This window comes from Cloeon dipterum, chromosome 1 (genome assembly GCF_949628265.1).
Source record: "Cloeon dipterum chromosome 1, ieCloDipt1.1, whole genome shotgun sequence".
Taxonomy (NCBI): domain Eukaryota; kingdom Metazoa; phylum Arthropoda; class Insecta; order Ephemeroptera; family Baetidae; genus Cloeon; species Cloeon dipterum.
In genome coordinates, this window is record NC_088786.1 from 5,609,602 (window position 1) to 5,616,948 (window position 7,347).

The 7,347-nt window shown below is 38.3% G+C and overlaps 1 long non-coding RNA gene across 1 annotated transcript; it reads right to left on the reverse strand.

Annotated features, from left to right (window-relative positions):
* Positions 1-384: 384 nt before the first annotated feature.
* Positions 385-2,206, reverse strand: LOC135944678 (uncharacterized). Its single transcript, XR_010575356.1, has 3 exons — positions 892-2,206; positions 690-807; positions 385-623 (listed from the first exon to the last, which is right to left on the reverse strand). It is a non-coding gene; the product is annotated as an uncharacterized LOC135944678 (long non-coding RNA).
* Positions 2,207-7,347: the final 5,141 nt, after the last annotated feature.

Sequence of the window (7,347 nt, forward strand, 5' to 3'; positions counted from 1 at the left end):
CGAAATTCCCTCCGCCTCGCCTGAGTTATTTACGCTGCCGTCGTTTTTTCTCTCATCTGTGTGCGCGGCATTCCTGTGAATTCCTCTCGCGGCGACAGCAGCTCGCTTTTTTGGATTCGCCGTAAATATCGTCACCAGACGACCTTACCGACAGGACGATTTCGATTTCGTCGCGCAAATTAAGAGAAAAAAGAGGGAAGAGCTAGCGTGTTTTCACAAATGGGCAGTTTAAACAGGACCGATCTTTATTTGAGCACCGGATTAGGCCTCCGGTGCCCCTGCCTTCTGACACCCGAGTGCTATAATTTTGGGGAAAGATCGAGACGCCCACTCGAGAAAACAAGTTTGTTTTCGTGAAACGCTCTTCAGAGGATAAGAGGCCTGTGGTGGGTCAATGTGCTTTATTTCCTCGCTTCGTAGCCGGGAAAATTCAATTTACATATTTTTTATAATTCATTAGAGAAGTTAGCGAAACAAGAATTTTGACAGCGAAGGAAATTTATGGTGCAAAGATGGCAGAATACGATAAAAGTAATTCTTGAGCCTCTTCTACCCGAAGAATTAAAGTTGTTTCCAACACATCTTCTACAATAAAGGGCATCAACGTGGTGTAGGATGCTTGCCTGCAATCGAAAATTTTCAATTTTATTGTTTTATACTACTAATATTTCTAGTCAAGAAGAAGTTACCAGTAGAGTTTTTCTTGGGTAAGACTACCTCTGTTAAAAACTCTCGGATTTATTCTTTCAAAGGAGATAATTCGAGAAGAAAGATTGTCCCCATGGAGGGTGTGTTCAATTAAGTAGACTATATGGATTGAAATAATATTATAATGGACATAAAAAGCAATGAACAAATTATATTAAAAAATCGAAAGGTATTATATTTTACCTTTAACATTAATAAGGATTTATAAAGCAACATTATTTTTAGGAGGTCAATGCCGCAGTCAATGGTTGTCATCGGTCTTGCTCTGCGTGCTTCATTATACTTATAGGAAAAACTCAGGGGTTTAGATCAATTTTTGTTCTCTCTGAAAGCTCACACAGAAATAACGACAGGTTCGCGGAAACAAATTTACTCTTTTGATGCTTACTGAATAACTACAAGTGAACATGCTTATTTACAGCCCAAAGATACGAATTTCTTAGAAAATTCACAAACTGATGGAATTGTTCGCAAGTCAGCAGTAAGTATATCTGAATATATTCCTCTCAATGCAATCCGCATCTTTTGCACCTATGTTGTAAGAAATCACAGACGTCAATAGCACAGGATACAAATCCTTAGAATTCAATACAATGTGAGTGTCTGTTTTGAAAAATTGCAATTGTAAGATGACATATTGCGCTCCTTTCTAAATCTTAGTTTTCCATTGACTTTTTCAACCTAGCGCGAGTAACAAAGGCAGATAAAGGTCGTAATTTTCGCCATCTAAATGCTGATTAGAGGTAAATCGATGCGCAATATTGAATAAAATAGCTGTATCAGCCAACTAAACAAATTAAAAAAAGGAGCTTATGAAGCTTTTGAAAGTGCACAAAATTTTGCTCCTGTGAATTTCTTGAACTCTTTTAGGTCGATAAAATGTTGTCTGTCAGATTTTGATTTTTTTTTTTGCACTGCATCAGTGAAACCAATGATAATTTTTGAAGATAAAATAAAATGTGATTTTAGCTTTGTCTTTCTCACATATGTACAATGCGCCAATTTAACTATCGCATGGAGCGATCGCTGAAAACCAGATTGTGTTTTTCAAAGATAACCCTAATAAATAATTATAATAATTACAATTATCTGCAGGCGCTGACAGTGAGAATATATAAGGATAATTTTGATGAAAATATGTAACCTGTTGTATCAACGTCTGTGATAGGCAATTGGATCATCTCAATCAAACATCGGAAAATTCCGACTACAATAGGTTTAGATATACTGCCTGTTGAATTGCGAAAAATTCCATAGTTTGAGAATAAGCTAAGATGCTTTCTCTGAGCCTTGGCAAAGTCATTTAATCTAATCAAAGTATTTTAAGCATGCAAATAGAGTTGAGAATTTGCTCTCGCGGATTTGTAATTATATCTGGGTTAATAGAAAGAAGTCAAAATTGTTCAAAAACCCGTGTGAATCTATACTATAGTTGCCTGATATGAAGCAGAACAGGACCGTTGACAGCCACTGAAGACGGCATTGCACTTCCCGCAAATGTTCCCTTTCTGGTCAGTGTGCTGGTTGACGTTGAGTTTGCCAGCTCTTATCTTGAACAATGGATTCACCTCGTCGACAAATCAAAATGCGGCACATCAGCCCAGCATTTCCACGTCAACCGTGGTAGCACTATCACTCTACTTATAAAATGCTGGTAGCAAAATATACCAGCCGTCGCTCTAAGATTTCGTGCTTTTGATTTCTTTTTGACATTTTCTTTTGAGGGGAGATAAAAGCTGAAAATTGCAGTTGGACAAGCACTAGTTGATAAACGTTAGAATTTTCTGGCAGTTTTGTGTTAACCACAACGACCATTTAAAATCTTGCATAAGAAGCGCAATATTGATTTAAATTTGCAGTTATTACTAAAAATAATTAGTCAGATGATAGTAGGTTACGGTAACTGTAATAAAGATTACAAACCAATGACCTCTTTTTTAAATTATTTCATGTCTTTAGGTATCAATGATATGAAATGTTAATTCAGACCATTCATGATCATGAAGCTATGCATGGGAATTTCTATCGTATACAGTAAACATAAAAATATTAAAAATTCTCAGACGTTGAAAGATTAAGTTTGCCTTTGCAGAGTGCGAAAAATTTGATACTTGGCTGAAGCAAATATTCTATTTTGTCTTCGGGCTTTGTTATACAAATCCAGCTGCGTTAAACATACGCCAAAAAGTCGTGTTGAAGTGGCACTATGCTCGGTGCAAACGAGCAGAACGTTATTTTTCAAGTGATCCATTACATTTGGGCGACTTTGTCGCGTCTGTTACGGCAATTACGTGTACTGACAACCCCGACAGACGAGAACCTCCCTTGGAAGCGTGCCAGTCGCGACTTTTTGAGCATTTTTTCACCCCGTGCGAGCACGATAAAAAATGCGCCGCGCTCGATGCGAACCAGTCTCAATGTCAGAAAAATCAAAACACGTCAATGGATTCTATTTTCGGCGTCGGGAGGGCTAGCCGCCTCTCTTCATTCATGGCAGGACAATTAAAAGACATGAAGCGTAACGCGTTTTTTAAACGTGCGTGACGACCAGCGTGCATGATGAGCAAAAACTTTTGGCAGATGTGTCTCCATCAAACAACAGCAGACGAATCGAACCGCAGAACAAAAAATCTGCGCAGTGATTGTTCTGTTTAAACATTTAAGACGAACAAAACTCCAAAATCCAATTTCAGCTAGGGCTATAAATCGTTGAGAGAGAAAATTTGTGATGGTGGAGGGGTGATTGATTGATCTTTTTGGTATAAGTTGATTAAATCAACCGAAAAAGTATTGTTCATTACGCACTCGTTCAAATTGTAATGAATCAACAAACAAATTTTGGGGAAAATATTTTTTGAACTGTCTCTCTAAACCTTATCTTCAAAAAAAAAATCTTGAATAAAAATTAATGTTTCACAGTCTCCGCTTTAATAAATGCACGTACAAAATCGTCATCTAAATTCCCATCCCTATATCTTAAATCTAGTCTTTTCAGGTAAAATAAAAGTGAATTTGAATGTCATCATTTTTTTCTATGCGGCTCACTACGGCGAAAGATTACCTTGCAATTAATCGTTTTTGCAATATTTTGTTAGTGATGTCTGCCTTTTCTTGTTGAATTTTCTTTTAACTGTGTAATTTTAATTAACATGCATAACAATAAACAAGTATGTATTTATGTAAAAGTCTCACTCTGCATCTAGAAACAAAATAACAATCACCCCCGGTTTTGAGACAGCCTCTCAGAGGCAAGTGGGTCGGCGATTTGAGCGACGGTGGCAGGTGAAAAAATTAGGAGAACAGCCCAGGTGTTCATAAATCTAGGCGCGCGTGTGAGCCGCGGCTTTGTACAAATGTGTGTAATACGCCGGTGGCGATCATGCATACGCTCGTTTTTCTGCCTAATAGTTTCGGCCGCGTGTGCGTACGTTAGCATAATACACTCTGCGCGGCCTGCTTGCTGAGAATAGACTTCTCGTCTTCGGCACTCGTTTTTTACTCACCATTTGCGCTACTTGAAGCGAACGCTTGTGTTTCTCGAGGATTTTTCTTGCACGCCGTCCGAGCTGACGGAGCAGAGCGAGCGAGCGAGCGAGGCGCATATTTTTAACCCACACTCCTCTGCTTCTCTCGAGACGGCCTTGCGGATTTGCGAATACAAAAAGCTCATGATCTGCGTGCACTGCTCGAATATATTTTATTGTTCGCACAGCCAGCTGACGGCCCATTCCGCTCACGCAATCTCAAATGCATACTTCCTTGTTTTGCATTTCTCATTAAAATGCACTGTCAAATTTAACCCGTCTCAAAGATAAAAAAATCTTTCCTCTTTACTAATAAACATAAAGAAATTGTTTTATACTTATTAAAGAAACGTGAAAATCAAAACAAAATTTTGTTACTCTAATAAAGGGATGAAAGGTATAAACGCACGTTTGAAAGAGTCAAATAAGGATAAAAACACTGCTGATTTGATTGAATCTTCAGATTCTGTCTTGATTTAGTAAATGGAACAAATCTTCTCGCCCATTTTTTACACAAGTTTTAAATTCTTAAGTGTTCATAAATTAAATGATTTAAAAACTGATTTCAACCGATTAGGAACAATGTATACCTAAAATATTCGATAACTAGAACATGCATGAAATGTTGCGGAACTTAAATACTGTCCATTTCATTCTAATTAGGTTTGTCTGCGTTTTGAGTTGCGGCGGCGTGGAGTCGGCGAGTTCCTGTGCGCGATACGTGATCCAAACGCGGCGGCTCCTTTGATTGTCATCCTTTCTGTAAAAATGAAAAAAGCGCGTCCCTTGCCTTGGCTCCAGACGGCGCGTTTTCCTATTCTCTCCCGCACTTTTGCTCACAAAAAACCGTCGAAAGATAGAGTTTCAGGAAAAAAGGAGAGCATCCGAATGAGAGCAGTGCGCGGCAAGATGGATTGTGTTTTCGCAACCTTTGGGGTTGTGCGCGAGCGGCAATTCCGATTTGTCTCTGGAGGACGCTTCCTTTAATGACTACACGGCGTTGAAAATAGTGTTCTTGCAGGCCTAATGTGTGCGACGAAAAACAAAATGCGACGCGCGTGCCTCAATAGCTCGGCATCAAATTCACTGCGCTTGATTTTTTTAATTCTTTCAAGGTTATTATTCGTAATGGGGTACTGTTTGATTTTTTCCTGCTTTCCAGCTTAATTAATTCATATTTTCTTTTAATGTTAAGCAGAGATGTAATCTACCACCCAACATACCTAATGCTTTTTTGATTTGAAAGGCAAGACATAATTATTTCAGATATTGATTATTTTGCTTCAGTTTCCTCTCTTCTCAAAGACACAAGACATTCAAATCATTATCTTTTCGCATTTTTCATGTATTATTTTAGCGAAACAATTTTAAGCTCATTATATGTTTAAGTATATCAGTTTATTCTTCCATGGTAAATAAATGCAATTCAAAAAAATGAAATAACATAATGCAAAAAATGCAATCGGAGTCCCTCTCACCAGTCAGTTCTTTCTGGCTGATATTTAGCTCAAACTGTTTAGATATTTCACAGCAAATAGCCATTTAAAAACACGATTTAGTCAAAAATGCAAGTTAAGGCAACCAAATTAATTTTGTTACAAGACGTGTCAAGCAGTACAATTTCCAAATATACACAAAAACAGAAATAAACCCTGGTGCGGATGACAGAAATTGGATCAAATAGTGTGAAAACGCGAGAGCGTCTGCCGCACATTAGTCTGCGACGCTCTGCTGGGCTTGGTCCGCATGAAGGAGCCGCGTTTGTTGTGCACATTTATAAAAAGAGTAGCCGAGGGTGGTTTATAACACTTGATGAATGAAGTCTTGTTTAGCATAAAACCTGACGCTAAACAGATTTTGGGCGGCGATATGAAGAGGAGAACGTGTGCATGATATTATATTTCCGAGGCAGCGAGAGCAAGCAGGCGCAGATTTACTCTATCGCGCCGTGTCCGCTTTTTGTTCCCAGCACATAGTAAACTGTGCTGAGCCTATGTGGAAACTACGCCTTTCATAGATGAATTCGGCTAAATTTAACCCTTGGCCTTGGTTCTAATGATGGGTGTCTGGCGTGGGTGGCGTCACTTTGAGTACACAGATTTGTGATTTTAATTATGACACTTCATCAATTTTCCAACTATTAAAGTAAAATGATACTGGGCAACAATTGAAAATTATTTAAATTGTTGGATGCCTTAAACAATTGACCGATAAACAATTTGTTCAACAATTTGCAATAGTAAAAAAGAACCTTCCTAGAGTAAAAATTCAAATTTTGCCAATTTTCTCCAAAATTTACAGTGCTTGAACATATTTTCTTGGCATATTCCGATTCCTCTCGTCGAGATCTGTACAACGGTGTATGCCACTTGTTTGGGAAACTCTTGGTTTTGAAGTTAAATAGGATTTCAAGTAAGGAGACAGCAATTACCATTTAAAAAGCAGGGTAACTTTCCAGCCAATTTTCTCAAAAAATTACAGCGCTCCTTAAGTCAATTTAGGCTTTAACTGAATCCTAAGGGATGATTTTATGCATTGGCAACAACCATTTTCCAGGCTTTTCCAGTATCATTCCTCATTTGATTTTGTTAATAAAATATGACCGAAATTTTAGCTTTTGCCTTTTCTTTTGGATTCTTTCAAAAGATTCTAGTTATTTTTTCAGTTTCAATTTAAATTCAAATTGGAATAAATCTAACAGCTTCATTAACAGAATGTTTAAAATTTCACTTCATCAACCTTTAGTGCTTCGGAGCGCGGAAACGCACTTCCTGAAACTAATATTCAAAACAAACATTTCCCCGAGCTACAGGCAAGCGTCCCTGTTGCACCCTGAAAGCAAAGAAATTAAATACGCGCGCCCGAATAGCAAACACAGCCAGTTTGGATATTATTTTTCTACTTCTTCTATATAGTCGTGCCGCGCGAACAAATCTCCGTCAGAGGGCAACAAAAGGAAACACAAAGGGCGCCTCTCTCGTAATATCAGGTTGCACAATGGCCGCGTGATTGCCTCAATGGAACCTTCAATTGCCTGCGATCAGATGTCGCATGGAGCAAAAAGGATTCACACCTCTCTCTCCCTCACACACAGAAAAGAAAATATTGTCGGCGA